This window comes from Microcaecilia unicolor, chromosome 1 (assembly GCF_901765095.1).
Source record: "Microcaecilia unicolor chromosome 1, aMicUni1.1, whole genome shotgun sequence".
Taxonomy (NCBI): Eukaryota; Metazoa; Chordata; class Amphibia; order Gymnophiona; family Siphonopidae; genus Microcaecilia; species Microcaecilia unicolor.
The window spans coordinates 93,852,494-93,878,832 of record NC_044031.1 but is presented as its reverse complement, the minus strand read 5'-3'; the positions used below and the strand labels follow the sequence as shown (position 1 = coordinate 93,878,832).

Here is a 26,339-nt window from a genome sequence, read left to right as displayed (position 1 = left end):
GGAGACTTATCAGCCTCATTGGGATTACTTCTCTCTATATGCTACTATATATTCATCCCAGAATTGTATTCTCTTTTCTGGAATCTTATCAGCTTCCTTGCACCTACTGTTACTCTAATTTCCACTCTGTATATATTCCCGGAGTTGGTACTCTCCTCTCCGGAACCTGTAAGCCACATTGAGCCTACTGCTATGCGGGAAAATGTGGGATACAAATGTAATAAATAAATAAACAAAAGTGTCAGAAGTTGATTCATAGTGCGGGTATAATGTTAGATGAGAGACTGACATTTGCAACTCAAATGTCAAGGGTGGTTACAGTATCTTTTGCACCATTAAGACTAATGAGGTGACTGTGGGCATTTGTGTCTGTGTTAAGAACTAGCTACTTTGGATCATGCATTTATTTCTACCTGACTAAATTGTTGCAATAGGGTTTATGGCAGGCTTCCTAAGAGGCCACTTCAGCGTCTGCGGGTGGTACAAAACACTATGATTTGTTTACTTCTCAATAAGAGGTGTTATAACCCTTTAACACTGCTACTGGAAGATCTTCACTGATTACTGGTGCCTTTCCATATAGAATTCAAATATTTATATTTGATTCAGAAACCCCTTTACAAGGGTTACCCATTATATCTACAGAAAAACTAGAAATTTATGAGCCATCTCAGCCTCTTAGGTCATCCCAGCAAAGCATTTTGGTGTTGACTGCTAGGACAAAGTTGTACATTACTTGAGGGGGCATTTGCTTTTGCCACCCCTTATAACCTTGGAGATTTGGGTGGATGGTGATTAGCTACATTTTTGAAAGCAGTTAAAGGCCTAGTTCTTTAAAAGGGAGGAGTTTGTGTGATTTGTGTTTGGAGGATGTAGAAGTTAGGAAGAACCCAAAATTGATGATTACAAAACGTAAAATTTCACTGCTCTGAAGCTGCTTTGAGGTTGTTCGTTATTTCTCACCCACATGCTGGACAGAATTATACATGAGGGAGCAAAATAGCACTCAGAAAATTTAACAGAATGGGACCAAATTTTGCATGGGAAAAAAACATTGAAAAAAACATATCAAGTTTGAAAACTGGCCAGGTTGGACCATGGCTTGCAGAGTAATAAGCACCTCCCACCACCACCCAAAAAAAAAAGTCCCAATGCATTTCTATGCAAGAAGCAGCTGCTGTTTCTATAGCATAGAAACTTTGATATAGTAAAATAGAGCAGTTAGGGATCTGAATGAGGGCAAGTCATTAATTAAAATAAATTAAAATCATATCTTACTCTACTACACTCACAAACAAGTAATGCAGCTTTAGGGCAGAGAGACAGAGAGATAGATGTTGGTATATATGATGGGGAGACTGAGAGAAAGCTTCAGGGATGAATTCCCCGGCAAAGTTAATTCTCAGCCTGACCAACGAATTTAGGAATAAAACTCTTAACAACTAGATTTCAGGCTTTTTTTTTTCACCTTGTTCTTGGCCTTATGGCTGAGAAAGAAGGTGTTCCTTCAAGCTGGGGAAAACTAAAATATGAACCATAAGCTCAGTTACTATAATCATTGAACTATGGACCTAACAAGACTTATAACTCCTGGTGATGGAATCCCTTTCCTACAAGAAAGGCACTCTAGGATTTTGAGGTGTCAGTGGTTAAGATGATGGATGATAGTTTCCATCTATTACTTCTGGAGAGAGATGGAGTGTAGGGGAAAAGCCATGAACAAACAAACTGGTGGGAGGCCATGGAAAGAGTGAATGATACTCTATATGAGGATTAGAAAAAAACAGTAAGTGGGAGTCCATGGTTGGAGCCCTCAGTAAAATCCACCACATATGGTTTCCATTTTCTGCAGCACAAACCTTTTGATACAGTGTAACATAACATTTGGGATTCTGGATAGGACCAAGACATGAAAATTCCTAACTTTCCTTGATAATTTAAAATCACATCTTACTATTACTACAAACAAACAACAGAATTTTCACCTCAACTACTACTACTAATCATTTCTATAGCACTACTAGACGTACGCAGCGCTGTACACAAGTATAAGAAAGAAACCTTGGAAAGATGGTGGCCAAAAAGATAAGGTAAGAGACAGAGTTTCAATTTTTTCAACTGTGAGCAGGTATATAAGAATTCTTAATAACTAGTAAAAAAGGCCCGTTTCTGACACAAATGAAACGGGCGCTAGCACGTTTTTCCTTGGAGTGTGTATGTTTGAGAGAGTGTGTGTGAGAGTGACTCTGTGAGAGAGAGAGTAAATGTGTGAGTGTGTGACAGAGAGAGAGAGAGTGAATGTGCGAGTGTGTCTGTGTGAGAGTGTGTGTGTGACAATGAGAGTGTGTGCCAGGGGCCCCCCTCCCTCCCTCCCAGTTCCAGGGTCATCCCCTCCCTCTGAGTTTCAGGGTTGTCCCCGCCCTCCCTCCCTCCGAGTGTTCTTCCCGCTGCGCTACGGGCGCCTGATGAGCCAGCAGTGGGTGCGGCTCCTGATCGCCACAGCCTGGCTGCTGCCGCCCACCCTGCTCTTTCCCATCGCCATCCCTGGCGGCGCCATGATCCGCATCTACTTCTCGTGGGCCTCGCTGCTCTGTAACCCGGACTACGCCAGCAACGTGCCCTACTCGCTGCTGCTGATGGCGCTCATCTTCTTCTACTGCTCGACCATCGTCACAGTGACCAATGGGCGCCTTTTTTCCTGGGTTCTGATGTGGACGTCATAATGGGTATGGTGACGTCAGCCTGTGCTATGGAGCCTAGCAGACCAACTCCGAAGAAGTCACGAACACAGGCAGCAAGACCAATAGAACGTTGAAGGTGAGAATTATTATATAGGATAACTTTCTATCTCTTCTTACCTAATTCTAGGTGCTATAGCTAAAAAAAACCGTATCAGATGCTTTAGGCAAAACTTAATCTACGTGCCCCCCCCCCCCCCCCACCGACTGCTGCTCCCACAGAACCTTATTCCCACCCAAGACTCTTCTACTATTATGGTGGATGCACGCGACATTTTCTGTGTGTGTGTGTTGGGGGGGGGAGGGGGTGGCTAGGAGCTCAAGAGAGGCAGTGCTGGATTCAGAGTGACTCAGAAGGATGCCAGCTTCCAGGTAGCAGCAGTGCACTGAACTGAAGCTGCAGCGTTAGGGACTGAGGGATGGAGGATTGGATTTAGCACTTCTCTGCCTCTGTGATCCTGTCCTGTCTTAATGTTGAACTCCACTGCCATGTCATCCACTAATGGAACTTCTCAAATTGTGCTGCTCTACGTGGATGCCTAGTCTGCCTAGTGCTAGGTACAGCTCCATAAGATGTAGAAAACTAAACTGCAAATCACGAACTTAGCTACAATCACTGAGAAGAGCAAGCTGAAAGAGCTATAACTGCTGAGCCCATAGACCAAGGAGGATAGTAACCCTGGTTATGAATCCCTACAATGAGGGGGTGGGGGGGGGGGGGCATGCTGGGATTTTCAGATGGAAGTGGTGGTTGGAGTTTTCTCTATGCCATTCTGGGCTGACATGGTGGAAGGCAGTTCTGGAGAGGTGAAATGTGCAGGGAACACCATGAGCAAAGATCCTGGTGCGAAGACTACACAAAGAGTGAAAGGGATTCTATGGGTTGGGGTGGGGGAGGAGTTGGTTCAGAAAATAAGTAAATGGGGGGCATGGTAGGTGCCAACAGTAAAAATCATCTTTTGAAATCTGTTTAATGACATCTAATGATTTCATATACTATCATACTTGATTTAATTTGTATTATTCTTTTTGACCAACAGAATACTTGGTAACTGCACACAAGTACACTTTCCCTCTCTCCTGTAAGTCAAAGACACAGCTACATATATACACATGCAGAGGGGTTGGAATTCCACCAGCAATGCTCCACATGCTTTCTCTACTTTTCTGCAAGTACAAATATTTTATTAAATTGAACCGAGAACAAAATGCAGATGATCAAACTTAGTGGAGCAATACTATCTCATCATCTCTATGACTCTTTTTTTGAATGTAAAAAGAATGAAATTTGATAGATCTAGTATGAAAACAATAAAAAACAAACATCAACAAAAAAGAATCTATAGCTTTTACATGTTACACTGCTGGAGAGAAATACAACACTGATGAGTAGCAAGTTTTGCCATGAAGAACTTAATATGGGAGTCTGTCTTCACTTGCTCATGTAGAGGGTAACTTTATAAAGATTTTTCATATGTGAAACCTATTTTGCATGCAGAAAAGGCTCTTTATAAAATTGCGCAGGAGGTCATATGACACAGAGAGCCAGAACAGAAGGTAATCAGCTTGGCTCTTAGGCCAGCTCTTTCCTTCCCACCTCCAATCAAATTCAGAGAAAAGTTGAGAAGTTTAACTTACGGTGTTTTTGGAAGCTATTGGGCATCTCAGGGTAAAGTGCAGCAGCCACTGGAAGAAACTGTGTCTGCTAAACAGCCAAAGGAGGAGAAGGAGAAGGTGCACATGCCAGACACCAAGATGGTAAAAACTCAGAATTTCTCATCCCCAGCATCCAAACCAACCTAGACCATAGAGCTTACCACCAAGATAATAGGTCCAGGTATTTGAGCAATTGGAACCAAGACTTCCCTACACATAAGATGTTCTTCTTAGCAATATGGGAGGATTACATTCAATCCCTAACCCCAAGGTCAAGGGTTGTATTAAATACGGTGGAACCTATATGGAATGTGTATGTGTGTGTGTTTTTAAACTGCTTGTCATTATGGGCTCCTTTTACTAAGATGCGGTAAAAGCTAGCGCGCTTCCTACAGCTTAAAATAGCTACATGGGTTGCACTGATGCATCCTGAGGTAAAAGTCCAATGTGTGCATGACCACACACTAAAAAATGTTTTTTTTTTCTGAGGGGGCATGTCTGGGGGCAGAGAGGGGGTATGACAGCGTGACTCAGTTAGCATAGCCACATTACTGCATGCTGATTAGCGTGTGAGCCCTTACTACCTACAAAATAGGTGATGGTAAGGGCTCACGCATTAATTTTTGGTAATGGCCACATGCTCATGGTAACATTAGTACATGGCCATTAATTCAGAAAATGGAAAATTGGCCATGTTCTGGCTGCGGCAAAAACAGCCTTAGCAGGTGGGGAAAACCTACATAAGATGCGCTAAGGCCACTTTTTACCACAACTTAGTAAGTGGAACCTTATGGGATGATGGAGCAATGATGTCAAAGCTGGCATCAATTTATATGACTGATTAAAGGACTTGTTCTGGATTTGAAGGCTCTTGGTGCTTTTATCCTTGTACTGTTTGATGTGCTTCAAATCCCTCTCCGTACTGCTGATGTTAAATGGTTGATCATTTTGAATACCAGTGTGGGTTAAACCCTCAGGGGCAAGTTTCTCTTTCCAGATTTGTAGGAGTTGACACAAGTTCCTATGGAGCAAGCTAATCAGCGAAAGAAGGTTTCACCCTGGAGCCCTCCTTTCAAAGCAGACATCCCCATGCCCAAAATACTGCTCAGTCCCTAAGAAACCTAAATCTCAATTCCTGGCACCATCTTCTCATCTGTGCATTGAGACTCCAGAGTCAGATACAGCTCTGAGGTCCTGCGTAATGGAAAGCATTCCTAAAAACATTACTGTGGATATTTTGGATTTCCATTCTCTAACTAAAAGCCTAAGTTTGGCTTCTGAAACCTTCCTACGCCAAAGATACCCACTTTCACAACCGGCAGATGCTTTCTACAGACTGCATGGAATACGGTCTAGGTTATGTGTGAGATCAAGCACTTTTGCACCTAGCAGACAAGATATGAAGTAATCTTTATGTCCACCAGCCATCCAACTATCTACACTCCTAATGCTGAATTGCCATTTACAATGGCCATTCTCCCACCAACCCTGGAAAGACATTCTTCATGCAAGAGGACACTGTATCATCTAGACAGAAGGTCCCAGCTACAGGATCAACTCCTGCCACATGGAGGTGATGATCTACTCCTAGGTAAGCTTTCTTCTCCAAAGAAGCACAGAGGGTGCCAGACTGGAGATATCTCTCTATCTGCCTCAACTCCTTGAACTAGCCCTAGTACTACACAAATGCTCTTGCACAAAAGTACATGTGTTCCAAAGGTGTAAGTGTGTCTGTGTACGTATGCATGTGTACAGGAGTATTTTATCTCATAGTTCCTTAACAGCTCCACCCAAACTATTTGCTCAGGAATGCCGATGCATGGTCCATACAAAATCATGAGTTTTCTTGTTGTCATGTGTACTATTTGCGCATATATATGTGCAGTTTTATAATAGCCATTTTCTATGTATAAAACATGCTCTACATGTGAGAAAATGCTGTATAGGAATTTAGACTAAATATAGGAGATTCATCAAATATGATGTTTTACATTTTGCAGCAATAAAAATAATGCAATCAGAAATGTAATCTAAATTAAAAATTCCTCCTAATGTTCTGGAAATATTGCATTTATATTTGCCGTAACAGCACCTACAAAATACCTGGTTTTATTGTGGATTATTACCACCCAAAGTGCAGAGAGAAAAATCTCTCACAGCTATTTTACCCAGTGAGCACATACTTTATTTTTATTTGCTTAGGTCAACACTTCATTCACTCATGGAGCAGCAAAACCATAAGTCACTAAAGCAATTGTTGGAGCTGGAAAAAAATAATTCATATTTAGCACTCCACAGAGAAATGCATTCCGATTTAATGCCAATATAAACATATATATGACCTAACAAAGAGAAGGTGCTGCTCGGGGAAGACTTAACTATGCCAGATGTTGATTGGGACCTGTTGGCTACAGCTAATGCTTGAAGCAATGAAGTCTGGAATTCCAGAAAACAACAAGGCAAACGACCTGCAAAATCCAATATGGAAAAAGAAGCCAGCAGATCAATATAACATCAGAAAGATTTTATTGAAGATACCGTATGTAAACAAATTGCCCGACACAGGCCGTGTTTCGCCCAACAAGAGCTGCATCAGGGGCTACAATAAACAAACAGATTGAATTATAATAAATAAAACATCAAATTTAAAATATAAAAACAACATACTTAAAATATAAAAACAACATACCACCATAGTTTCTCATATATTCATGAACAAATAGATAATGTATAAGGTATAAAATGATAATAAAATGTAATACATACATGCATGTAAAATCTAAACATGAATAAATAAGTATGTGGTGTACATAGAAAGGACCACTTAATACAAATAAATAAATAAATAAATCATCCCATCACAAAAAACGCTTATATGTATTTAAAAAAATGTATATATATAAACATGTATACGATTCCCAACATATATATAATAAATAATAAATATCTATATAAGAACATATACATAAAAACAGCAAAGCAAGGGCACTGATATACAGCATTAGACCTTGAACATATATAAATAAGTGAAAATATTGTGTAGCATATTAAATAATAAAAATGGAGTGGTGGACACATACCTGATTTGTTGCATTTTTGAGGGTGCACATTGCTTAAGCTCATTAAAAAAAAAAAAAAGCAATCTATAAACATAAAAATACAATGAAAAGAAATACCTGCATTGTAAGGTTAAAAAAAAAAATCCTCAAAATCTGTTAAGTCCAAACTTTATATGGTGAATCCAGGGGAAGGTAATTAGCCTCTATAGTCAGTTTAGCCAAAACAAAACTGCGAAGGAATTGAAAGGTTTGGATGGGTTAGGGGAGGAGGGGGCAAGGATGGAATGAAATTACATAATTCTGAAGCAACAGGGTCAAAGGAGAGAGCATAATAAATAAATATAGAGTACCGTCTCGATTATCCAACTTTCACTAATCCGACTATCTGGCATATCAGACAAGACCCCTCTATATATTTGTGTTCAAACTGCCTGCTGTACAAGAAAAACAGTCATGTCCTACACAATTTGTTTCTTTTCTTTTGTTGTTGCTTACTGTTAATAAACAATATTTTAAATACAGATACCCAATGCCTATTCTTCATGCATAAAGTCTGTTGTCCGTGCTTTTTCTAAGGGGTAACCATGGTTTTCCGTATTATCTGACTTTTCACTTATCCGACAACAGCTCGGTCCCATTTATGTCAGATAATTGAGATAGTACTGTACACACATAAAATCTCTCACTGCATTTTAAGGGGTCCTTTTACAAAGCTGTGATCATAGGAGCCAACTTTTCAAAAGTATTGGGGGTGCTAAGCCCAATGGAAATAATCCCTCCCTGGACACATACAAGGATTTTTTCCAATATTGGGGGTGCTCAAGCACCCACAGCACCCACAGAGTCGGCTCCAATGGCTGTGATAGAAAGTGGCCTTAGCACACCCTTATATAGGTCTTTCCTGCAAGCTAAGGCCCTTTCTACCGCAGCCAGAAAATGACCGATTTTCTATTTTCTGAATTAACAGCCACACATTGTTGTCATTAGCGCATGGCCATTATTAAAAATTAGCATATGAGCCCTTACTGACACCTTTTTTATAGGCAGTAAGGGTTCATGTACTAATCCTGTGCTAATCAGTTAGCAAACAGCAATGTAGCTATGCTAAATGATTAGCGCAGAAACACCCACTTTCACCCCAAAACATGCCCCCTCTGTGTTAAAATAAAATTTAATTTGTAGTGCTTAGTTTGCGTTTGCAGATTGCTAAATTACTGTGCAAAACCTCAGCGCATCCCACACTAAGCCCTTTTCAGCTATGTTAGGCACGCTTAGAGCAGCTTGTTACTAAAAGGAGTCCTAAATATGTAAAGAGAAATCAAATATATTTATTAAAAATATTAGCAAAATAGCTAAATACATTTAAATAATATGCAGGGTTTTCAAATGCTTTGATTTGTTTCCAAAATAGCAACCATAGCAGCTCAGTGCAGTATACAGAATGTCACACCACCCATATTTATAATTCTTCAACAGTGCAACATGGAAAATGTTTGAGATCAAAATATTTAGCAATGTCACATCAGGTTCTATTAATGAAGAACGCGTTATAAAGAAACTACAAAGCAATGAAAAACTAAAACACATTTTTAGAAGGTATTAAGCTTCCTGACTGGGTAAAATATTAAGAACTACATTAAAGAGAGCAGCATCTAGATCCAATTGTGTTTGGGGGCATTTTAGCCACAAATACTTTGGGGGTCTTTTACTAGGGTGTCTCAGCATTTAGCGCAAGATAATTTTTATTACTAGCTACAAATGTTAGTGCACCTTTAGTAAAAGACCCCCTTTATTCCTTAAAATGCTGGACTGAATCTCATACTGTCTTCTAACAGAAATAAAAAAATGATATAGCTGCATTTATAAATCTTCTTATATGCACCAGAACTGTGAGTTATAATAAAAATAGTTTGCAAATAGAGTACTTACAGTTTGTTTGTTTTTTAATAGGTCTAGCAATATTGTTTACATTAGTATCTCATTTTTCATGGAAAATAAATAAATTCCTGCTTTCCAGCAGAGAATTCACATGGGGTTAATAACCTTGGGGAGAACAGAGCCATTAAACTTTACCCCATGCCCTCTGACCACACATGCATGGACCGAAGGCAATTGCTCCTGAGGGATGAGTTTTTGACTGCTTTGTGCAGGAAAGGCTAAAATACACGAGTAAATAAAGCACAAACATCCTTTGCATGCAGCACCTGCTGGAATCCACAGCCATTCCCAGCACTACCAAATTAAAAACAAGTTAAACACAATAAAATGAACAAGTTATTAATCTAATAGAGCAAAAGAAAAATACTATGCAAAGCATCGAAATGTATAAGTATTTTTCCTTTTATTTTCATCAGCATTTGGCTATGTTATAGGAGCAAACATCAGCCCAGGACAGACAGCCAAATATGATGGGAACTTTTATTTTAAACTTGACAATATTTTAACATAGTAACATAGTAATTGACAGCAGATAAAGACCTGTACGGTCCATCTAGTCTGCCCAACAAGATAAACTCATTTACATGGTATGTGATACTTTATATGTATACCAGAGTTTGATTTGTCCTTGCCTTTTTCAGGGCACAGACCATAGAAGTCTGTCCAGCACTGTTCTTGTACTAAGTTCTGAAGTTAAAGTTGAAGCCCCTTAATATTTACACTCCAGCTCATCCATTTCTATTCAATCACGATCAGGGCATAGACCGTAGAAGTCTGGCCAGCTCCCATTTTCTTTCCCAATTTCCGGTGTCGCCACCCAATCTCCGCTAAGATTCCGCGGAACCATTCCTTCTAAACAGGATTCCTTTATGTTTATCCCATGTATGTTTGAATTCCATTACCGTTTTCACCTCCACCACCTCCTGCGGGAGGGCATTCCACATATCCACCACCCTCTCCGTGAAAAAATACTTCCTGACATTAGTCCTGACTCTGCCCCCCTTCAACCTCAATACCACCTTCCCGTCTCCGAAAAAGGTTCATTTGCAGATCAATACCTTTCAAATATTTGAACGTCTGTATCATGTCACCCCTGTTTCTCCTTTCCTCCATGGTATACATGTTCAGGTCAGCAAGTCTCTCCTCGTGCGGTTTGCAACGCAAAACCCATACCATTTTTGTAGCTTTTCTTTGCACCGCTTCCAGTCTTTTTACATCTTTAGCAAGATACGGCCTCCAAAACTGAACACAATACTCCAAGTGGGGCCTCACCAACAACTTGTAGAGGGGCATCAACACCTCCTTTCTTCTGCTGGTTATGCTCCTCTCTATGCAGCCTAGCATCCTTCTGGCCACGCTGTCGCCTTGTCGCATTGTTTCTTCACCTTTAAATCCTCAGACACCAACACCCCAAGGTCTCTCTCCTGAATCGAGCTTACTAATCTCTCCCCTCCTATTCGGTATCTCTCTTTCGTGTTTCTGCACCCCAAGTGCATCACTCTACACTTCTTGGCATTAAATTGTAACTCAAGCTGCAATATTCAATTGAAAATCCAAACACAGCCTCACACTTGACTGTGTATATCTAATGTAGAACACTCACTCTGCTGTGAAATATATAGTTTCTGTTTAAATTAAAGATGGCGAAAAAAAGCCTCAGAGTCGCCACTCAGCCAGCCCAACACAACAGGCTATAAGGCATAGGCTCGGTGTGCCATCATGTAGCTTTAAAAAAAACTCCATCAAATTCTACTCATTGTTATATCCACTAGAAAGTTTCTATCTCAGTATTTAATCTTTTGATTCGCAGTCGTGTGTGTCTACCCTCCTATAGATCAATGATAATTTATGTGACATACATTCCAAATGTTGTGGCTATAACACTCAAATTTTAATACGGAGAACACCCCAGAAATCACTTAGGTCAGTCCTTTTGTTTCAGTGATCTGGACCCAACGGTGTCGACCGCTTCTTAACCCGACAGGGAATCCCTGTTTCGCTGTTGCTGCACCAGGGGTTTTACTCTGATGTCCACAATATCTCTCCAAATTACATCGAATCTATATGCTGCTGCATCCTAAGAAGGAACTGTTCGCAGTTACTGAGCTAAATGATTTCTGGGGTGTTCTCCGTATTAAAATTTGAGTGTGATAGCCACAACATTTGGAATCTATGTCATATAAATTATCATTGATCTATAGGAGGGTAGACACACATGACTGCGAATCAAAAGACTAAATACTGAGATAGAAACTTTCTAGTGGATATAACAATGAGTAGAATTTGATGGAGTTTTTTTAAAGCTACATGATGGCATGCCGAGCCTATGCCTTATAGCCTGTGTTGGGCTGGCTGGGTGGCAACTTTTTTTCTCCTTCTTTAATTTAAACAGAAGCTATATATTTCACAGCAGAGTGAGTGTTCTACATTAGATATACACAGTCAAGTGTGAGGCTGTGTTTGGATTTTCAATTAAATTTTAACTGCCAGACCCTCGACCATTCTTCTAAGGTTCAGAGATCCCTTCTCATCGTTTCTACTCCCTCCAGGATATCCACTCTATTGGCTATTTTCTGTCATCCGCAAAAAGGCACACCTTTCCTTCCAACCCTTCAGCAATATCTCCCACAAATATATTAAACAGAACAGGCCCCAGCACCAACCCCTGAGGAACTCCACTGCTCACCTTCCTTTCCTCCAAGCAGATTCCATTTACCACCACCCTCTGCCACCTGTCAGTCAACCAGTTTCTTATCCAGTTCACAACCCTTTCAGCTTATTCACGAGGCTTCAGAATGTCCTTTATCATATTTGGAAGGTCTTTTACTAAGGCGCACTCACATTTTTGGCGCCCACTAAATGTTTAACGGGCCCACAATTTTAGAGAGCTAAAAGCGTGAGCACGCCTTAGTAAAAGACGCCCTTGGTTTGCAACCTGTTTTTATGCATTTCATTGGACTGTTAATCTTTTCTCCTGATGTCCTGCCAAAAACACATTCTTGAAAAGCTGTCAAAGTTTATGTTCATATTAGCCCATTAGCTAAATTATACTACATGGCTTTGGTGACTGTCAGATACAGGCATAGGATCATTCAGGTTTGTGGTGACCTGTCTGATTCCAGCTGGCTCTTATTTTGTCAGTCACAAAGAAGAGAAGAAAATGGACCATTTTGCAAGTTGTGACTAACAGCAGTCCTGTAGGACTCCAATTAAAAAAACAAACCAACCCCCCCCCCCCCCCCCACACACACACAAAGATCTTATAGCCCAAAGGTAGTCCTTAAATATTAATTTCTACAGTCCCAAAGAAGTAAACTGCATTAAGGCCGTACTTTCTGAAGCGCAATAAGGTTTTGCAGTTACAGTGCAGTAACTGTCAAAATTAACATGTGGTAACGGCACAACTCTCCTGCTGGTTAAAGCCTACTACACTGGCCATCTGGCAATAATCAGCAGCACTTTACTAGTTAGTAAAGTATTGTCTGTGGCTGCCCAAGCACTGGCAGGCACAGAGTGATTCAGGGTTGGAGCCATAATGTAACTGGTTAGAAGAGATAGTCAGTCAACTAGCTAGCTAAGTAAACAGCAAAAAGGCTGTCCTAACTTTATTCATTGACCTAACTGGACCCCCTTCTGAATATCAGCCAGTGCCAAGTTAACTTCCAGCCAGGTACCACACATAGACAGACATTCAATGCCTGAGCCCATGCATGATCTGGCATTAAATAACCAGGTTAATTCAGCCCACGGCCTATAAACTGCTAAGCGCTATGTGCTAAATATCTACCTCTATGTTAACTGTTGGGGGCATTCACAGCATTTTTGGGAGGGCTGCCATGCAGTCAAAGAGAAAAACATCCTTCTGTGCATTAACTGTACAGCAGTTAATGTGCAATGCAGTTAGCTAAACTACTTGAAGTAGAATTAACCACTCTGCAAGATCTACCACATTCCCAGTAGTAATGTCTTTCAAATTAACTGAAAGCTGCAGTCCCCATCCCAACATGTTAGTCCTTTAACATGCTTTTTAGCGCATGCTAACACATCTTAGCCAATAGGCCCCTAAGTTGCAAAAGAATGCCCATGTGTAACACTTGGGTATCATTTCTCTCACCAGCCCACTTAAAATAACTAAGACATGCTGATATGTTTACAATTGAATTGCTGTTGCCAATTAAAACATTCATTCCTTGTCTGCCTGATATTCTATCCAATGCCTGGAAAGAGGAAATTGCTGTCACTTGGCCCATACCAATAACACACTTTAAACCAAATGTCTCACAGTTCTGACCTTAGAGGTAGACTAGGCCAGTAATCAGGATCATTTTACAGACTGTCTTACTCAAACACTGTGACTGTGGGGAACACCCAGCTCCACCATCAAAAGTCACTGGTTGACATTTAATATCCTTCATGCTACTAAATGAAGTTTGTAGGTAGATAATGTCAGTTCAATAAATTGGTAATGATGAGAAAAGTGACCTTCCCAGGATGACCTCACTAGAATATATTTAATATATGTGAACTGAATAGAATGTGGCCAGAGGAGGGAATAAGCTAAGTAAATATCTAACAAAAAAAGCCTTAAGGTATTAGATATTCTTGTTTATTTAATTTTCATTAGTGACTTATCTGAAACCACAAACCATCAGCAGTTAAATTAGTTTCTGTAGTCCAGCATACATCTCCTCCTGCCCTCTCTTCACTCACACCATCTTATCACTCTGCCTTATTCCCCACCTCTTCACCATATGCCTCTGTTTCCTACTCCCATTTCTTCCCCTTCCCTCTCTCTCAGATTAACCTTCTCCCACATACACACTCAAACTACTACTACTACTACTTAGCATTTCTATAGCGCTGCCAGGGTTACGCAGCGCTGTACAAGTTTAGCATGGGGAAAGGACAGTCCCTGCTCAAGAGAGCTTACAATCTAAAGGTTACAAACTATGTAGTCAGTGTAGGTAACTTACAACTTAGGTAGTCAATGTAGGTAGCTTACAATCTAAAGGTTATAAACTATGTAGTCAGTGTTGGTGACATGAATGGGGAAGGTGGTTAGGCGCCAAAAGCAAGGGAGAAGAGATGGGCTTTGAGTAAGGACTTGAAGATGGGCAGGGAGGGCGCATGGCGTATGGGCTCAGGAAGTCTGTTCCAGGCATAAGGTGATGCGAGGCAGAAGGGGCGGAGTCTGGAGTTAGCGGTGGTAGAGAAGGGTACAGATAGTAGTGATTTGTCCTGAGAGCGGAGGTTACGGGTGGGAACATACGGGGAGAGGAGAGTAGAGAGGTAAAGGGGGGCTGCAGATTGAGTGCACTTGAAGGTCAATAGGAGAAGCTTGAACTGTATACGGTAGCGGATCGGGAGCCAGTGAAGCGACTTGAGGAGAGGGGTGATATGAGAGTATCGATTCACGCGGTAGATAAGACGTGCGGCGGAATTTTGGACAGATTTAAGGGGGGATAGATGGCTAAGCGGGAGGCCAGCGAGAAGAAGGTTGCAATAGTCAAGACGAGAGGTAACGAGCGAGTGGACGAGGGTTCGGGTGGTCTGTTCAGAGAGGAATGGGCAAATTTTGCTAATATTAAAGAGGAAGAAGCGACAGGTTTTAGCTGTCTGCTGGATATGGGCAGAGAAGGAGAGGGAGGAGTCGAAGATGACTCCGAGATTGCAGGCTGAAGAGACGGGGAGGATGAGGGCGTTGTCAACAGAGACGGAAAGTGGGGGAAGAGGAGAAGAGGGTTTTGCTCGGAAGAGCTTACAATCTAAAGAAGACAAGGAGCTCGGTCTTTGCCATGTTCAGTTTCAGATGCCGGTTGGACATCCAGGCAGCGATGTCAGAGAGGCAGGCCGAAACTTTGGCCTGGGTTTTGACTGTGATGTCGGGAGTACTCCATCAAGCACACACTCTCTCACCCCTAGCATGACCCCCGCATGCTCTCTTCCCTTCTTTCCAGTCCCAACACCAGAACTTTCTCTCCTCCTTCTGCCTAAATCCAACAAAATCTCTGCCACATGGTCCCACCTCAGGCCTGCATGAGCCAGTTCAGTCACCTCATTTGATTTCTCTGTCGTTCAACCCACTGCCCATCCCTATTTCCAATCATGCTAACTAGAGGCCAATTCTCATGATTTGAGTGATTTGAGAACTGTGGAGGGAGAATAGTGGAAGGGAGTTTTTGTACTTTGTATGATGCAGTTTTTGGATTAAGTATGTTTATTTTGTAAGCCGCCTAGGACTATGGATTGTGCAGCATATCATTTTTTTAATCCACAAAATTATATAACATTATATGCTGTATTTTGCTTTCTGTTAATATATTTTGAACATGCTCATGCCTTTCTAATTGTTATGTAAGCCACATTGAACCTGAGTTCTACTCGGGTTAATGTGGGTTATAAACGACATAAATAAAAATAAAATTAGCCATACTTAGTGACCACAGAGACTCAGCACCCTATGGGAACAAACAGCACAATGAAGTTTCTAAGTCTGACTGCACTTCTGGGGAAGTGACTGCAGTGGCTCTCACAGCACCTCCTAACAGCCCAGGCAGCAATGACACTGAAATTGAGCAACCATTGACAAATGCCATCATTTCCCACATAGTATAGAGAGATTCAAAATACATTGATATGAATAACAAAATAAAAATCAACCACTAACATTACAAAAAGGGGGAAAAAAAAACAATACAGCAGTGGGAGACCAAGGCAAATGAAAAACACAAAAATGTGCAAGAAAAACAAATAAACCTCAGCCTGCCAGCAAGTTAAATTTATAAAGGCTCAGGCCTGGATACCGAAATCCTACTACTACTACTATTTAGCATTTCTATAGCGCTACAAGGCATACGTAGCGCTGCACAAACATAGAAGAAAGACAGTCCCTGCTCAAAGAGCTTACAATCTAATAGACAAAAAATAAATAAAGTAAGCAAATCAAATCAATTAATGTGAACAGGAAGGAAGAGAGGAGGGTAGGTGGAGGAGAGTGGTTACAAGTGGTTACGAGTCAAAAGCAATGTTAAAGAGGTGGGCTTTCAGTCTAGATTTAAAGGTGGCCAAGGATGGGGCAAGACGTAGGGGCTCAGGAAGTTTATTCCAGGTGTAGGGTGCAGCGAGACAGAAGGCGCGAAGTCTGGAGTTGGCAGTAGTGGAGAAGGGAACAGATAAGAAGGATTGATCCATAGAACGGCGTGCACGGGAAGGGGTGTAGGGAAGGACGAGTGTGGAGAGATACTGGGGAGCAGCAGAGTGAGTACATTTATAGGTTAGTAGAAGAAGTTTGAACAGGATGCGAAAACGGATAGGGAGCCAGTGAAGGGTCTTGAGGAGAGGGGTAGTATGAGTAAAGCGACCCTGGCGGAAGATGAGACGGGCAGCAGAGTTTTGAACCGACTGGAGAGGGGAGAGGTGACTAAGTGGGAGGCCAGCAAAAAGCAGATTGCAGTAGTCTAAACGAGAGGTGACAAGGGTGTGGATGAGGGTTTTGGCAGAGTGCTCGGAAAGAAAGGGGCGGATTTTACAGATGTTGTAAAGAAAGAAATGACAGGTCTTGGCAATCTGCTGGATATGAGCAGAGAAGGAGAGAGAAGAGTCAAAGATGACCCCAAGGTTTCGAGCTGAGGAGACAGGGAGAATGAGAGAGCCATCAACAGAAATAGAAAACGGGGGGAGCGGGGAGGTGGGTTTGGGGGGGAAAATGAGAAGCTCGGTTTTGGTCATATTTAATTTCAGGTGGCGTTGAGACATCCAGACAGCAATGTCAGACAAGCACGCTGAAACTTTGGTTTGGATGCAAGGTGAGATATCAGGGGTAGAAAGGTAGATTTGGGAGTCATCAGCATAGAGATGGTAGGAAAAGCCATGGGATGACATTAATGAACCAAGGGAAGAAGTGTAGATAGAAAAGAGGAGGGGACCAAGAACAGAACCCTGAGGTACGCCGACAGGCAGAGGAATAGAAGTAGAAGAGGATCCACCAGAGTGAACACTAAAGGTGCGGAGGGAGAGGTAGGAAGAGAACCAGGAAAGGACAGAGCCCTGGAATCCAAGTGAGGACAGGGTATCGAGAAGTATGCTGTGATCGACAGTGTCAAAAGCAGCGGAAAGATCAAGAAGAATGAGGATGGAATATTGACCTCTGGATTTAGCCAGTAATAGGTCATTGGAGACTTTAGTAAGCGCAGTTTCGATTGAGTGGAGAGGGCGAAAACCAGATTGTAGTGGGTCAAGAATAGCATGTGAGGAGAGAAAATCAAGGCAGTGGCGGTGAACAGCACGCTCAAGTAATTTGGAGAGAAAAGGAAGGAGGGAGATGGGTCGGTAATTAGAGGGACAAGTAGGGTCGAGTGAAGGCTTCTTAAGGAGAGGTGTGACCACAGCATGTTTAAAGGCAGCAGGGACAGTCGCAGTAGAAAGTGAGAGGTTGAGAATGTGACAGATAAAAGGAATAAGAGCAGGAGAGATGGCATTAAGAAGGTGGGTGGAATGAGATCAGAGGAACAGGTGGTACATTTTGAGGAAGAAAGGAGAAGTGTAGTTTCCTCAGTCAAAAGGCTGAACTAAGTTCTAGTGCACAGAATTCTAATGCATGCGCTAAAAAATATGTTTACTCTCAAAACAGTAAACTAATGGCATATATATATTGCTGCCGCCTTAAAAGTGTATGTTGTCAGAAAAAAAACCACACAGAGAACTATGATAACATGCAGCTGTTTGCTGCATTTCTAGTAAAATATCTCCCATTCTGTCAGTGAGCGAGTGGAGACTGACTGGCTCATGCCCTGACAAGAAGGGAGACTTAAAAAAAAAATTCTAGACTAACTCCTTGACCTCTACCCCAACATAAATATTTCCTGGACTTCCCCATTCCCCACCAACTCCCCGACATTCCAACCTCCCCCAGTACATCCTTCTTCCGAACTCATCAACTTCACAAAGATGCCTGGTGGACCATGAACCCTTGCATCTCCCTCTAACTCCCCCCCTCTCTCGCCAAAACATAGGCCGGGGACTCATTCAGCCCTTAGGACCCCTCCCCTAGTCTTCTGATCCCAATGTTAGAGGCACATGGGGGGGAGGAAGACTTCTAGGGGTGCATCGGTGAGCCTGCTTGGGCTCCCAATCTATTCTTTTGTGGGGGAAAGGGAGGGAAATTCAAGAGTCACAAGCCAACAAGGGAAATCTTCTAGGTGAGGTGTCAGGGGTCAAGAAGTCCAGGATCCATGGGATACTAGGGATATTTATGGGGCTGAAGAGTGATATAAAGAGTCAGATGGGGAGTGAAGTGTTGGAAGGTTAGGAAGTAGGGAATCAAGGATTCCAGGTATGCATTGAGGAGTGCTGTGGTGAGGACCTTGAACTTCACCTCAGATGACCCTCTTTGCTCAAACACTGTATGTATCTTTATGCCAGCCCTGAGCTTATGTAAAGATGTAGTCTTATGATAAGAATTAACAACTGTGCTGAATTCTAGCAGTTTTTTTTTACACACATCAGAAGCATTTGTTATTCCACTATTTGAATGGTTTTGCATTACAAAATGCACGGTCCTTTAGTAAAATAAACATAAAAATTAAAAAATGTATAATAATAATTAGCAATGTGCATTGACTTCTCCATTTTAATTATGATTCACTCTGTTCTCATTGTTGGGATTGTCATTTTAACTGCCTTAATTTAACAGTGCTCAGTAATCACAAGGTTAGCTCTCATGCAATGCTTTTATGCTAATGACTTTCAACATGTTAGGTCGTACTCATGGGTTAAACAACTGCACAGTTAATGTGAGTGAATGCTGATTAGTATGGGCAACAGCTGATCATTAACTTCAGAGTTATTAAACCTGCCAGCAATGGCTTTTTTAATTAAAGCAGAGGTAATGTTTTCATACACAACTCTCAAATTCACCTGATAGAAGCCTGGATCATGAAAGTGCATTAATTTGCATTACATCTTCACTGTTGAATTATAGTAACCTAACACTGCATTTCTATTGCCACTTTACAGGTTATCTCACATAAACAAATGAACTTATCAATTGTTATACATCACTTGCAAAAGTAACGCATAGAATGCATACTGTGAATGTTGTAAAGCTACTATTCACACTACGAATAGCTGAATGCATTCAATTTAATGAGCTAAACTGTTGAAGATCAATGTTCTATACAGAAATTTAGTAAAATTTGTTGCAAAATGTGTTTGGGAGTGGGATATACATACACACGGTGATTGAAAAAAACGATAACCCATAGATTTTGTCATCAAACTCTGTTGTTTAACAGTATAATTTAAGCGGATTTCAGTAATTTGTACCATAATAAACATCAAGCAACACTTTATATGATTGACCACCAGAACCTGCTGCTTATTTACTTTTATTACCATGCCAATGTCATGTCAATGCTTATACTAACTGTGAAAATGTTATTTACTGAAGAAGGTAGAATATCAAGTTTTTGTGAAAGACTAAAACATTATGGAGTGAAACAACTTATTGCTGAATTTTCAACAATGCACAGGACATTGGAGAGGCTTAAATAAGTTTATGAAAAAGGTTGATGAAACTGGTGCACAACAGAATGTCAGAAAGGTAGTGATTGCATGGGAAGAACTTGATTAAAGACATGATCGGCACTGCAATAAAACAGTGGTATATATGTCATTAGGCTTGTGTGTCTGCTTGGGGAGAACATTTTGAACAAATTCTCTGACTAAAATTAACCCTATCATTTACTTTGCAGGAGCAGCACCACACTTGTAACTAAACAAAAAAGGTCACAAGTTTTTGCAAAATGCATACTAGGCAACTATTATGTATCTTTCATATTTTTCAGTCTGACAACAGCATTAGAGTGTGTTAACGTGTATTCTTATTGACTTGCTCTCAATACACTTCTGTACGTTTACTGAAAATTTGGCTCATGTTATTATGTAAAATGCAAAGGTTCCCTTTTTTCTGTTCAGTGTGTGTCTGTGGGACCCTTTTATTAAAGGGTATTAAACACTTGATGCAAGTAGTGTGCGATAACTTGCTACTGCACAAATGCATTAAGGCATTTTTTACTGTAGAAGTTTCCCTGTTTTCACATATTAAATCATGCATTAGAAAAAAATAGAGGACATGCCCCCAAAAGGTACCACATTAAATATAGGATTAGCGTATGGTAAAATCCTGCGTTAGAATGTGTTAAGCCTAGATTCTTGAGCACTTTAGCAAAAGGGACTGTGTGTGTGTGTGATAAACATTTATTTAAAAAACTATTTGCACCATCTAGCCTAGGTGGTTTCCAGAAAGCAATACATAGTTAAAGCATATATTAAAAAGTTAAAAACAAAACATAACAATCATTAGACATCATCAAACCAATAGTACTCCTCTCCACACAAAGAAAATATAGCAAGCTGCTCTTAGTTAAACACTGTAACAAAAAGCTGTGTCTTAAATAATTTTTTGAACTGCACCCCATTACTGCATAAACAGATATATTCAGAAAGTACCACAACTGAACACGCTCAACTGAAAAAGTTGAGGATCTAGTCTAACCGTAGCTGCATAGTGTGCTCTGATCTCAAAGATCTTTTCGGAGGATAGAAACAGGGCCGGTGGAACGCGGTAAGCAGGGTATGCATGGCAGGGAGGCGCCAACATTCGAGGGGCACCAGAAACTGCCATGCTTACCCTGTGCTACACTACTGTCCTCCCTAGAAGACCTATCTTGATACTTGAAGGCCGCCCAGATAGTGTAGTGGCCTCTGAAGCTGCGGGGGCAGGAAAGAATCCCACTCTTTCCTGCCCTCTGCCACTCCTCTGTCTCCACTTTGCTCTTCTGTGCTGCAGGTGGCCCCGCCGGGTTTTCAAAATGGCTGCCAAGACTTCAGCGGCAGTCTTGTGAGACTGCCGCCAGAAGCCTCGGCAACTATTTTGAAAATACGGCAGTGGTGCCCATGGCATAGAAGAGCAAAGCGGGGAGAGAGGAGCGGCAGAGGGCAAGAAAGAGTGGGACTCTTTCCTGTCCCCGCAGAGGCCATTAAATCACCAGAGTGGCCTTCAAGGATCAAAGTAGGTCTTCTTGGGAGGGTTGTAGTGTGTGGGAGAGGAGGGTTGTAGTATGAGGGAGGGGGATGGTGGCATTACTGCAGCAGTGTGGCGATGATGGGGGGGATGCCGGAATTACTGTGGCAGTGGTGGTGGCAGGGGGAGGGTTTGGCACAGTATAAGTCATCATGAGGACAAAACATAAGAAAACCAATGGACCGCATTAGGGGCTTATAGCCCATTTAGTTATGTTTAAGGAAATGAGAGATCTGCATGAAAGAACATATTTACAGTATTTTTATTATTTTGACTTCTGAAAACCACTTGTCCCTGAAACATGCTCAAAACAGAATAATCCATTTGTACAAAAGAGACAAGGTGAAGATGTGATTCCATGTGCTCCAATGAAAGGAAAGTTTAATTTTACTTCCAATCTTTATAACACCAGACTTCCCAAGGGAGATTACAACAACAGTTAAGATAAACCCATCGTTAAAAAGGATATCCTCACTGAAATTTGGCTATATATTACTGTATTGTATAGAACAGTGTAGAAAAAGGAGCACAAAATACAGCCTTTATTAGTGTTGTTTCCACCAGCTACAGTGGTGTGAAAAAGTCCTGCATCATCTGTTCAGAAAATCGTGTTTTCGTTTATTTCTCTTTCTGCTACACAGTATTAAGTTCATAAGTAAGTTGTAGCGCTATAGAAATGATTAGTAGTAGTAGTAAGTTATAAATTCAATTTTGCACGTACTTAGCACTGAAAATGTTTATTTAGCGCCATCTATCCTATTTTTTCAGTCATGTATAGTATGATGCTAAGTGTATTATGTATATCAGAAGTTCAAGTGTTAGAGTAGCACTGTTAAATTTATTTTTACTTTTTTATTATTTTGTTTATTAATTCTGTGGCCCTAAAATATACCGTTTGAAATAATTTATCAACTTTAATACTTGGCTAAAAACTAAAGCATATTCATTGGTCAGAAAACTCTCGACGCCATTGGTTTATTTCGATCCGAAAATACATCAAATTTAGAAGCTCCTAACGGAATACCAATGGGTGGGACAAAAACCACTACAGGCGTAGAAAAATATCATTAAACTGAAGAAAACTTGAATTCTGAAAATGGCATATGATATGCAATATTTTCCACCTTACATTTGGGAAGAAAGTTGGACAGAGATAAAAGTTATCATTACCACACAGGTGATGCAGGACTCTTTCACATCATCAATAATTTCTAAGCAGTTTTAGAGTTATTCAATTTTATTTCATATTTATATGGGAAGCTTTCAAATAAATTAAAAAGCTGTTGAGTAAAAAAACAAACAAAAAAAAAAACTTTTGTTCTTCACCTTTTAAGGCACTGGGCTGAAAAAGAGGGCGGGGTGGGAGGAGAGGGAGGGAGGAGAAAGGAGATGCTGGATGGGGAGGTGCCAGAGTCCCTAGCACTGGCCCTGGATAGATACATACAATTTCGGTGAAATACAGACAAATATAGAACCTGATGTATCAAAGATAACACTTTGTATTGAACCCTATAGAACACCGGTAACCAGTGCAGTTGTTTCAGCACTGGTGTTATATGATTAAATCTAGAAATCCCTGCCACAAGCCTTGCAGCTGCATTCTGTACCAATTGCATTCTGTACCAATTGCAGTGCCCTGTATCTTGCATTCGGCATTCCAAGATACAACGCGTTGCAATAATCTAATCTTGACAACACCATACTCTTCAGCACACTTCGAAAATCATACTGTGACAACATAGGCTTCAACTTATACAGGAGATGAACCTGGGAAATGACTGGATATCCCTAACCACCTGGAAACGTGCACCAGAAATTGAAAATTGTATATCATTCAGACAGACAATCAAGGCCAATCTTCTTCCTCAGACCTTCCAACAAACATAACCTTCGTTTTAGATAAATTCAAAACCAGCTCATTCTCAGAAATCCACACACTGACTTTGTCAATATAATTCTTTAGTTGGTGACTCAATGCTTCCCCTCAAGACAGGGGCATAGCTACGGGTGGGCCTGGCTGGGCCCAGGCCCACCCAATTTCAGCCCAGGCCCACCCAGCGCCAGCCCCCATTGCCGGCCACTGCTGCTTTTCCTGTTGAGTAGCAGGGCCGGCGCTACAAAAAGAAGAAGCGCTAACGCTAAGGACGAGAAATGTTTTTAAAAAAAAAAAAGCGCGGCACCGGCAGGCACTGTGTAGGCAGCCGTGAGGCATTGGCTGCTGGCTCGCAGGCTCCTCCTGTCTCCTACGTCACTGCTCCTGGAGCGACGCAGGGGCAGTAACGTAAGAGACGGGAGGAGCCTGCGAGCCAGCAGCCAATGCCTCAAGGCTGCCTACACAGTGCCTGCCGGTGCTGCGCTTTTTAAAAAAAAAAATTTCTCATCCTTAGCGTTAGCGCTTCTTCTTTTTGTAGCGCCGGCCCTGCTGCTCAATAGGAAAAGCAGCAGTGGCCGGCAATGGGAGCTGGGGCTGGCGCGCAGGGCGGGCCTCGAGGAAAAGAGAAAAGAGGGAAAACATGGAAGGATGGGGAGAAAGAGGGAAAACAGATGGAAGGATGGGGAGAAAAGAGGGAAAACAGATGGAAGGGTGGCAGAGAAAGAGGGAAAACATGGAAGGATGGGGAGAAAGAAGGAAAACATGGAAGGATGGGGAGAAAGAGGGAAAACAGATGGAAGGATGGGGAGAAAAGAGGGAAAACAGATGGAAGGATGGCAGAGAAAGGGAAAACAAATTGAAGGATGGCAGAGAATGGGGGAAAACATGGAAGGATGGCAGAGAATGAGGGAAAACATAGAAGGATGGGGAGAAAGAGGGAAAACATGGAAGGATGGGGAGAAAGAGGGAAAACAGATGGAAGGATGGCAGAGAATGAGGGAAAATAGATGGAAGGATGGGGAGAAAGAGGGAAAACAGATGGAAGGATGGGGAGAAAAGAGTGAAAACAGATGGAAGGATGGGGAGAAAAGTGGGAAAACAGATGGAAGGATGGCAGAGAATGAGGGAAAACATGGAAGGATGGGGAGAAAGAGGGAAAACATGGAAGGATGGGGAGAAAAAAGGGAAAACAGATGGAAGGATGGCAGAGAAAGAGGGAAAACGGATGGATGGGGAGAGATACTCTGGATGGAAGGATGGGGAGAGAAAGAGGGGAGATGGATGAAAGGATGCAGAGCGAAAGGGGAGAGACTGGAAGGATGTGGAGAGAGAAGGGACACTGAACACAAAAGGGTACAAAGATACAGAGACACTGGTTAGAAAGAGGGAGAGAGAGACATTAGATAGAAGGATCAGGAGAGAGGGTAGATGGATGGAAGGATGGGGAGAGAAAGAGGGAAGACGCTGGATGGAAGAGTAGGGAGAAAGAGGTGACAGTGGACGGAAGGATGCAGAAAGAAAGAGGGGAGACTACTGGAAGGATGGGGAGAGAAAGGGGAGACTGGAAGGATAGGGAGAGAAAGAGGAGAGCTGCTGGATGGAAAAGGGGAGTAGTGAGAGACTGGAGAATAAGAGGAAGGGGCATGGGGAGAACAAGGGTGAGAAAAAGATAAAAAGCCATAAGTAGATGAAGGAAATTAAAGAATGGATAGTAAGAATGAATTAAATCAGGACAGAGAGAGAGGCAGAAAAATATTGAAGAAAGCAAAGAAAAAGGAGAGAAAAATGACAAATGGCCAGGAAAACCTGGCAGAAGAGTTAAGCGAATACGAAGGAAAGCAGAATCTAGAGACTGGGAGCGACACAATGAGAAAAAGTAAATGGCCATACATGAAAGGTAAAGAAAATAATTTTATTTTTAATTTAGGATAAAGTAATATGGTACCTGTGTTAATGAAGTTTCAGAGACCAATACTTCCTTCCTTAGGTCAGGCGAGGATACCGTAACAGCATTATACTGACCTGAGGCAGGAGGTTTTGGCCTCTGAAAGCTCACTGAAAAGGGTGTTAGGCTATTAAATAAATTTTCTAAAATCTGATGCACTGAAAAGCAGCACTTTACCCTTTGTGACAAATGCATCTGATTAGCGTGACTAAATTTTGCTGGGGGAGGGGGGTAGAGAGAAAAGTTTGTGCCCACCCACTTTGGGTTCAGGCCCATCCAAAATTGGCAGTGTGGCTACGCCACTGCCTCAAGAGGCTATAGAAAAAAAGAACTGTACATCATCAGCATACATATGGTAAAAAATTCCTAATATAGATGTCAACAGTAGCACTGACAAGTTGAGCCCTGTGGCACCCCTCTATCAAGAGAAATCTCCTGAGACATAGCTTCTCAACTTCAAACAGGCAGAAATCTCCCTAGCAAATAAGATGAAAACCAACGATATACATATCCACTGACACCCAATTGCTTCAATTTGAGCAATAGCAAATTTAAATCAACAGAACCAAATGCTCCACATACATCCAGACACACCAAACATTTATTCTCATCCATTCCCTTTCTTAAAACATCAACAGTAGAAACCAAAAGTGTCTTCACTCCATGTGTGTGCGCCTGAAACCAAACTGAAATAGGTCAAGGCACAAAAACTACATTTTCAATCACTTTACCTAGAAAAGGAATCACTGAAATAGGACAATAATTACACAGACTCAATGGATCACGTGCCCCTTTTTTCAAGTGGTCTAACCATTGCTTGTTTACAACTCTCAGGAAATACAACATCCCTCAAAGATGTATTAACTATCAGTGCTATAAGCAGGAGTTACTACATTTGCCAATTCGCATATTACCCCTGTAGAACATGGGTCAAGCAAAGACCAAGTACACGTGACACTACTCACTCCTGACACAATCTCAGTTTCACAAAAATGAATGCAGATAAAGAGCATATGACCTATCCTTCTGTCCATATTATGTCATCTAC

At 41.5% G+C, this 26,339-nt stretch overlaps 1 protein-coding gene across 3 annotated transcripts in view; it reads right to left on the bottom strand.

Annotated features, from left to right (window-relative positions):
* The window catches only part of PARD3 (par-3 family cell polarity regulator), a 1,299,417-nt gene that overhangs the window by 460,361 nt on the left and 812,717 nt on the right, over positions 1-26,339 (bottom strand). The gene's annotated exons all lie outside the window — the stretch shown is intronic.